Raw genomic sequence first — 10,049 nt, forward strand, 5'->3', positions numbered from 1 at the left:
TACACATGCCATGTAATTGAACGGAAGTTCATGTTGATACACCCAGGTGTTTTCTGAACCTGCTTATCATGTATGGTTCACTTATTAAACAACAGAAGGACTGTGTGCTGAAAGACATTAAGACTAATCAGGAGGAGTTTAACTGAATCGTTATTGTCATCTCTACCATCTGCCTTGAAGGACATGCAGGGACAGACTGGTATTTGTTATCGCCATCTAAATCCTTTCAGATTGCTATTTTTGTCTAAATGTTTTCCTTCCATCTACACACTCATTGTTTTTTTTATCACCAGTAGCAATTGTGATGTTATCATATGCACCTAAATAGGTTTTTTTGTTGATGTTATTTTTGTTCCGACTGTGTGTTAAATTGTGGCGCAAAGCAAAAAAAAAAAAAAAAAAAGGATCTTTTGTGGATTATCCTTTGTGCAGCAAACATCAGTAGATCTATCAGAAGACCTGAGTTTTATAAGATGCACTATATGTGAGGAGGATGAGTTGAGAAATGCACACACACACACACACACACACACACACACACACTACAGATAAGGGTTTTATGTATTACACTACCAAGGACCATTCAGAATTGAGCCCATAAATCACCTGGACTGTCTAAACACACACCTACACACACACACACACACATACTCGCACACACACAGTTGCAGCGTCCTTGACATTAAATGGATCCCCCACCCCTTCCAGGTAGTTTCTTCATTACTGAAGTTATGGAGCTGTGATTTATGTTGCCAACACACCACAATTTCAGCCAAACAAGCACCCCACTCATAAAAAAGAAAGAGGAAGATGTCCCTTTTATCCTCTCCTTCCTTAACAATCTCTCTCTCTCTCTCTCTCTCTCTCTCTCTCTCTCATTCTCTCTCCCTTAGGCTCTTAGGGCTCATCCTTGAAAGCACTAAAAGTCGTTGAAAGTGCTTTGTTTGCAAACAGAAATAATTAAGGTCTTGAAAGGTCAGGAAAGTAGCCATGGGACATTTAAAGTACTTTTTTTTTTTTTTGCTTTTTTTGCTATTTTACTGTATCTCTGGTGATGAATTTCAAGAATGTCACGTTCCCCAACGATTTTCCCTTATCAGTTGGTCCTAGATAAAAAAGTGTCACATAACAAGCCAGACAGCTTTTAAGGTAAACCATTTAAAAATTATTACAATTTAAATACATTTAGAAGACCCAAAAGGTCCGTATACTAATAGCAGTTGTTGATGATAATAAATATGTAAAAAACTATCATGGCTTAAAGAGACTGACTAGCTTCCATAGTATTGTACATGTATTGGACCCAAATGATCAGTACACTAACAGCAGTTGTTGATGACAATAAATGTAACAACTATCATGGCCTGAAAAGACTATCTTCCACATTATTGTTCACATGTGGTCCTAGTTGATAGATTAATAGTTAGTAGATAATAGACCCATTTCTTTGTTTGATTTTGTAAATGAAAAACTTGTGTGTAGTGTTTTTAATAAAATGTTATTCAACTCTTTGTCTTCTCCCATTAGTAAAAAGTAAATTAATAAAATAATTCGCAGCAGGTAGTCGAGCAGTCTCGTACGAGGCACCCCAACTACGGGATGCACTTCCTACCTCAGTATAGGATACAGACATACTCTTAACGTTTAAGACTTGACTGAAAACCTTCCTCTTTGCACAAGCCTTTGGCTAACATACTGTGCTCAGGCAAAAATATTGTCAAATCATTCTGACCAGTACACATATTTTAAACATTATGTTGCCACATTCATCACTATAGTAAATGACTATTTACTGCTCTTACTATGATTTGTCTACCTTGTTCTTTTCATTTTACCATCTTATCCTCTGCCTCTATGCTTTCTCCAAGCTGTTTCTGCCTCGGCACCCCAGTTTTGGATTACACACCCTGCCTCAGAATTGGACCCTCATACACCCCCCGGTCTGTAAACTGACCTGAATCATAACTATGTAGCTTAATCTTCTAGCCAACATTAAATTATATGCACTAAGCCTATATATGCATTTGTTTGCATATCTACTAATATACATCCTTCAGCTTCCTGCCTTTCTCTATTTTCTCTCTGAGCTATCCCTGCTCCTGTAGGTGGAATCCATCCAGGATTGAGCTTCCCTGCCCTGTCCCTGGACACCACGAGGTCATCTACCACCACGAGGTCATCTGCCTTCCTGCCCACCTGTCCCTGGACCAGTCACTACCACCACGAGGTCATCTGCCTTCCTGCCCACCTGTCCCTGGACCAGACTACCACCACGAGGTCATCTGCGTTCCAACCCACCTATCCCTGGACCAGACTACCACCACAAGGTTATCTGCGTTCCCACCCACCTGTCCCTGGACCAGTCACTACCACCACAAGGTCATCTGCCTTCCCACCCACCTGTCCCTGGACCAGTCACTACCACCACGAGGTCATCTGCCTTCCTGCCCACCTGTCCCTGGACCAGTCGCTACCACCACAAGGTCATCTGCGTTCCCACCCACCTGTCCCTGGACCAGTCACTACCACCACGAGGTCATCTGCCTTCCTGCCCACCTGTCCCTGGACCAGTCACTACCACCACGAGGTCATCTGCGTTCCCACCCACCTGTCCCTGGACCAGTCCCTACCACCACGAGGTCATCTGCCTTCCTGCCCACCTGTCCCTGGACCAGTCCCTACCACCACAAGGTCATCTGCGTTCCCGCCCACCTGTCCCTGGACCAGTCCCTACCACCACGAGGTCATCTGCCTTCCTGCCCACCTGTCCCTGGACCAGTCCCTACCACCACAAGGTCATCTGCGTTCCCGCCCACCTGTCCCTGGACCAGTCGCTACCACCATGAGGTCATCTGCATTCCCGCCCAATTGTCCCTGGACCAGTCTCTACCACCACGAGGTCATCTGCCTTCCTGCCCACCTGTCCCTGGACCAGTCTCTACCACCATGAGGTCATCTGACTTTCTGCCAATCTGTTCCTGGACCAGTCTACCAACATGAGGTCGACTGCCTCCCTGTCCACTTGTCCCTGGCCCACACAACTACTATGAGGTCGTTTGTGCCTAATGAAGAAAACCCTTGACCTTCCCAAGCTGGCCTTCCTCCAGACCTGGCCCTGGACATTGACAGACTATTGCCATGTCACACTTCAGAATTAGAGACTATAATGTCAGCATAATCGCCCCACTTGCTGTGATCATTATTCTTAGCTCACATTTGTTGTTATTTTTTGGTTCCTTTAATCCATGTCCTCATCCTGTTATGTGTCGACCAGAGGACGACGGGTTCCGCTTTTCGAGTCTTGGTTCCTCTTGAGGTTTCTTCATCTCGGCCTCAGAGAGTTTTTCCTCAACACTGTCGCCTCTGTCTTGCTCTACAGCTGTTGTAAAAACACTTTAGAAATAAACTTTGCTTGCATTACAGACTCAGAGACTGTATGTATTTATGACCCAGTTCATGCTTGATTGCAAACAGTGAACTTTTTAGGGGGGATTGTGTGTATTTCTTTGATTTCAGGACTGAATTATTCTTTTTTGTTTTCCATACAGACACTTTTCATGTTGACTGTATCGTACCGACGCAGGCCTGGGAGGAACATAAGATGAATCTTCTCTTCAAAAACTAGCATGTGTTCGATAAGTTTCCTTTTCTGTTTTTCTTGTTAATAATTCCAAAGTATGCGTCTGCTAACTGTGTTTACATACTGTAAACACACAGCACAGTCCGATTGTCATGATCCAACTCACTGGCCCAATTAAAAGCTCTGGTCCAGGCGGTATACGAGCTGCACCATTTGGATTCCCTCAGTTTTTCAAATGCTCCACTGCTTCTCAGTGTGCACTGCCTGCTATGAGATGCCTACTATAAACATTATAAGCCCTGGAGTCATAAAGTGAAGGGCTGGGAATCAGGCGTTCTTCAATAACTGCACTGTTCTTGAAGCAGGAATGCACAGCCACACTGTCATCTTTGAAAGTCATGATAGTGTTGGCACTCTTCTTAGAAGGATGACAGGTGCATCACAAAAGGCCTCGTAATAACCGAGTCGGGCTCTGCCAGAGTGGCGACATCTTGGTTAGGTCTAGTTTCATAGACTAACAAAGATCTCAGGCCTCCCTGTGCATGCATTCAAAGCCAGTGGGTGTGCCCAAGATTTAGTGATCATAAAACAGGTACCCAGAACCTGCAGGACAGCAGGCCAAAGTATTGCTTGAGTAGTGTGGTGCTCATGTGCTCGATCGCAGGCCATTTTAGCTGGGAACACACTGCCAAGCACTTTAACAGTAACATTACATGACATTATCGTGTGAGTATGTGGATCACCTGAATCAGGTGTATCACTCAGCAATGGCAAGAGCATGCTTAACCCGCCACACCTGTTTCACGACTCGCTCCAAAGAAGAGCTGGAACATTGGAGAGTCCTTGAACTGCAAACAAATGAAGGTGTGGGATGCTCTCTTTCCTAGTTCTCTATTGCTCTCTCTCAGATTGCCACTAAGCCAGAGGCAGTGTGCTTTGAGGTGCTTTGAGATCAGCTGTTTTCAGATCATGCCATGGGTGGTACAATATACATACAGCAATATACACGCAGCATATACATACCGACAATCAGTATTTTGCACTAGAGAACCCTGAGTTGAAAGGAAACCATCGCATTCTCATGTTTCATGTTTCATATTCCTCTTAAGCATTAGAAAATGCAGAATAAAGGTACAGAAGAGCAGAATTCCATGTTTGTGTGAAATACTGTGGTCCAAAAGCTCACACATACAGCCAAGGGGGAATCATTTTCTTTCCTCTCATTTTATAGGTATGGATAAATAGGCTGAGTGGGAACCTGTAATTGGCGCAGTACAGCTATTTCAAAAGCCTCACACACACACACGCCAAAATACACACAAACACACACAGATGTCAGTTTTACTGAGACAGCTGTGTAAGGAAATGACTTCACAGCATGTTTGTCTCAGGGGCATCACTTAAGGTGGGGTTTGCTGTGTGTGTGTGTGTGGGGGGGGGGGGGGGGGGGGGGGGGTTAAGGAAAGACCCAACATCTGGACAGACATCAGACATGACTGTATCTGACTTAATATCAAATAGCCAAAGTATAAGTGTGACTCATACCTTCAGATTTCTTTTAGCAGTGTGATATATAAGCCTTTGAAGGCTTGCCTATTTGAGCTTTTGCGGGTTTGTGCGCACGCATGTGTGTGTGTGAGTATGAACATGAACAATCCCTTCTGATGGCTGAATTAACTGACATGGTGAATTGCGTTTGACAGAATTACCTCACCACTTCAGATTAACTCAAGTGTCTCTACTTTGGCCCTGCTCCAAACACTTGGATCTCTCACTCTTTCTCTCTCTCTCCCTCTGTTTTTCTCCCCTTTCTGCCTCTCTTTGGAAAAATCTCAGTAAAAATTGAAAAGCTGTTCACTTTTTAAAATTAAATTAGATTCATCAAATTAAATTATATTCATCCTATAATTTAATTTAACAGGACAGTAAGTGCTCTGCCTTCAAGCCAGTGCCATACATGTGTGTGTGTGTGTCTGCAGATGCTTTAATATTTTAATTTATTTTATTTTTATAGTCATCGCAGTTTCTATTCTATGTAGTTGAAAACACAAAATGCTACAACAAAAAATAAAAGGATTGCTAGACTCAAGACAGTCCTTTAAGACATGGATCAGTTCCATATAAGAATGAAACACACTTAAAACACATTAAATGTAAAGGTATTAATGATTGTTATATCTCCCAGTCTGACCTTGACCTGATCTGATCTTGGCATAGTAACTGCTAGAGTTCCCTATAGTGCTGCTTCCTTTTCTGTAAATAACCTATCCTTTATTAGTTGTGTTACATTTTTCTTTTGCTCTCATGTTTTGCTGTCTTGTTGGTTATTTTTAGATAGTTGATAAGCCATGTCAGATATGGTCCAGAGTTGGCCAAATGTCTGAACATGTCTGAACATGTTTCACTTGCTATGTCATTTACATATTTCTACTTACTCAAATTTACATATTTCCACTTATTCAATCATTTTATTCCCTATATATATGTACTTATGTATCTCTGAATAAAGTGTGCATTATAGCGTTGCTGCTGGCCCGAGTGCCGATGGGCGTGGATCAGGACGCACAGACTCCCTCGACAGTGACGTACATTTATTAATATAGAACACATACTATAACGATGGCGCTCACACACAACATTAATGACGGACATGACTATACATTTAACTGAAGACAGGCTACATAACATTTAACAATGGCTACACAAACGTTTTAACAGACTTCAGCAAACAATGACCAACACAATGCACACACTAGCAGAGGTTTAAATAGACACACGACGGTAACCCCGTGCAGGTGCGTGCAATCATGGCAACGTGGCTACAAATGACAGTGAACCCCCCCGGCAGGCCGTACCACGTGACTCGTGAGGGGGAGCGTCCCGTGACATGCATGCTTCTCAGCATCTCTGACTCTGTGTCATTCATTCTGAGAAACGTGGCCTAGGGCCCTGAGGAACAACCAGACCCAGGCGAGGCAGACGATGGGACTAATGGGACAGGATTAAGGAAAATAGGAAATTTTTCCTTACAGTAACCTTGTTTAAATTCCTTATTTAGTGACCTCTAACATCCTAACAAACAGGAATTGGAGAATCTCTAAAATTAGACTTGAACAGGTTTTTTTTTTCTTTTTTGGTAAAAATCACACCCCTCGCAAGAGTGGACAATTATATCATGATCTGTTATATCAAGATTTGTTTAATTGACTGGATTATTCCCTGTGTGTGTGTGTGTGTGTGTGTGTGTGTGTGTGGCTGTGAGAACACCAGGCTTGATCTTCCCCACTACATGCTACTTTCATCCACTCCCTTGAGACACACACACTCACACATGCTTTATTCAACTCTCAGGCATTTGTCATTGCAGTTAATGTTAAGTTCCCGTCAGTGATCTATGGAGGCAATAACAGAAACTCAATTAGAACAGAGCACAGAACTCTCTCTCTCTCTCTCTCTCTCTCTCTCTCTCCCTCTCTCTCTCTCTCTCTCTCTCTCTCTCTCCCTCTCTCCCTCTCTCTCTCTCTCTCTCCCTCTCTCTCTCTCGCTCTCTCTCTCTGCCCACTGATCTCTGGTATGTGTAATGTATGTTCTAGGCACACACCTATCATTTTTATTGCACGATTTTTCTTCTGAGCCCCAGCAGTAGAAATGACTTGATTAACACATGCGCGCACACACCCCCCCCCACACCTGAAATCTTCCCTGTCCCCGTAGTTTGTTAGCCACCACCCTTGCCTACTCTGACAGCATTCCTCTCCTTCCAGCATTTCTGTTCTTCTACTGACATCGGATTCTTCCTTCAGCAGCCGTTTCTTATTTGCGATATAAAATTCCTCTCTTGTTCAAGGCTGCGGTATATTTGTGCACGTGCCGTGGTCGGCACAGTAACGGCTTGCGAGGTGCGTGGAGTACTTTTCATTCACTGCCATGACATCACATCAGCTATTCCCTCATGAATGCATGCCAAGGAACCCATCTATGTCTCGTCTCATAAGACAAAGAAACAGATGGCATTTTGGAATTCAGGAACAGAAAGACAGTATAGTAACAGCATAGTATCAGTATGGTAGTCATTTTTAATAACATGGCAGCTACTTCAGTGATGTGAAGATGAATGTGCACGAGCTGTCTTAGGGCCGGAGAATGCTCCTTATTTGCACTGGTTCAAAACCTTGGGCTATGTTTAAGGGGTATGGAGACTTGGTCACGATGAGTTAGCCTGAGTGGTGATAAAGCTGACATCTCTGCACTTCCGTCGTCCAATTAAACAGTAATACAGTTCCCAGCAAATTTGCAGCTTTTACTTCACACTGCGCAATTCACATTAACGCCTCACCATTACTTAGATATATCATGTTACCAACTATATATCATATTTAAGGTATCATCCATAATATGATATCCTATGTAACGATGTCTGTTGAGGGCAGTGTAAATGCACAGGTTCTCAAGGAATGGCACTGGAAAAATGAGAGAAAAACATCAAAAAATGAGAGAAAACATCAAAAAGAAAACTTTAATTAATATGGTCCTCGAGTTGAAAGAGCTTTCTTTCTTTCTTTCTTTCTTTCTTTCTTTCTTTCTTTCTTTCTTTCTTTCTTTCTTTCTCAGTCTCTCTCTCTCTCTCTCTCCCTCTTTCCTATAGGTTATTTTCTGTCATACACAGTAATATAAACAAGGCCTCTTCTCAGGGCCAACTGGAGGAGATCTGGCAGCATGTCAAAGACGTGACACACCTTCTTAGTTGGCTGATTAATAAGTCAGCTATATGTTCTTTGGCATGATGAGTGAATGGGAAGAAGCTTGCTCTAAAATATATTATGTGCTCGTTCACACTGGAAGGCACGCTTCAACCTCGAGAAGTTAGCAGCGTTTCATGTTGTCTGCATCTGTATTGCAAGAGTTGTTAGAAGTGTTGCATAAGTGAAGATTTCTTGTAGCATAACACTACCATTGAGGAAATACCGCATAACTGGAACTGTCTGTCACTGCTGGTTCCCTGGGTATATTGTCACCTTAATCATTATGAACTAAACAGCAAACCTGGTCCATGACAGCACTTCTGCTGCATGTGTGAATAATGTGTTATGAAGTTGGGATGTTGCTAGATATTTTGGAGCATAGCATATGGGTAAGGGAGGTAAGTCCTAAGGCAGATGAAACATTTTTTCACCATGCTCATAGATGAATTCAATTACCGTTTTCATCAAAGTGATGTCAGAAAGATGCAACACAAGACTTCATGTCACAGATAAGTCCATACAATCCTTTTCCCCCATATTAATAAAAGTTTTCTTTTGATGTTTTCCAGTCCTGTTCCTTGACAACCTGTGCAGTGGACATTTACACTGTCTTCACGCCAAGTTCTTCTGAATTAACTAGCAAGTTCTCAGTAAGTGTAAAATGAGCATGTTAACACAGGAAAAAACTAAATTGTGCATTTGTGCAAAGGTATTCCAAGACCAAGTTTGAGAAACACAACCCAAAGGAATACACTGGCCCAATGACAATACCTATACTTGCTCCCTTACCTAAGTGATATATGACCAGCAGTAATACCACAAGGGCACATATTCTGTAGTGGGGCACGTTTGCCTGATATATTGTTAATGGGTCACTCGGGGTCATACAGGCCTAGAAAATGTTCCTTTTTGTATAATGTGCACCACTGTTGTACCATACAGAATATCCTCATAATTAAAAAATAAATAAAAAGGTTAATTATAGACATCGAAACATTAAAGTAACCAGCATGGCTGAAACATAACCAATTAGCACCAAATGTGTGTGTGTGTGATAATTGTCAAAATCTATTTGTAGGTCTATAGCTAGACCCCTGCCAGTATACAATAAGGCTAACTTATTTAGGTGGTTAATATATATGACAGAATACAGAAGCAATCAGAGAACATGCTCATTGAAACATACTTAGTCTAATGAACACATTAATTTTATTGCCTTCACTCTAATCTATCAGTATCAGAATTGTTCTGTGGAATATCTAGTGCTGTAATCCATCATGTGACTAAATGTTGCTAAATGTTTGGATTCTTTGGACTACTTTCATGCAATAATTAGTTACTGACAAATTAAGCACTAATTACAATTCATCAGTAATGTCAAGTAGTGCAGAGAAAGCATTTCAAACAGAATACATTTTAAAACCAATCTGTTGTATTACTTTTAGGGATAGTAATATTAAAATGACATCCATGCTAAAGAATGCTGAGGATGAAACAGCACAGCCTTGTGCATCTGCACAGCTTCAGCTGTAAGCAAAGAATTGTGGGTGATTTGTGGAAGGGAGCCAGCCACACCTCTGACACAATGCAATGCAGTTCACTAGAAACCAGGAAACAGAAGCTACGAGCTATCCACACCATCCGGATTAAAAGCTCCCAACTGTGGCAGAGACGCAGCATATTATGAGCATGATAGGTCAAAGCGGGGTCAAAAGGCCCTTCAACCA

Source organism: Electrophorus electricus, chromosome 1 (genome assembly GCF_041902795.1).
Source record: "Electrophorus electricus isolate QZ-2024a chromosome 1, ASM4190279v1, whole genome shotgun sequence".
NCBI lineage: Eukaryota > Metazoa > Chordata > Actinopteri > Gymnotiformes > Gymnotidae > Electrophorus > Electrophorus electricus.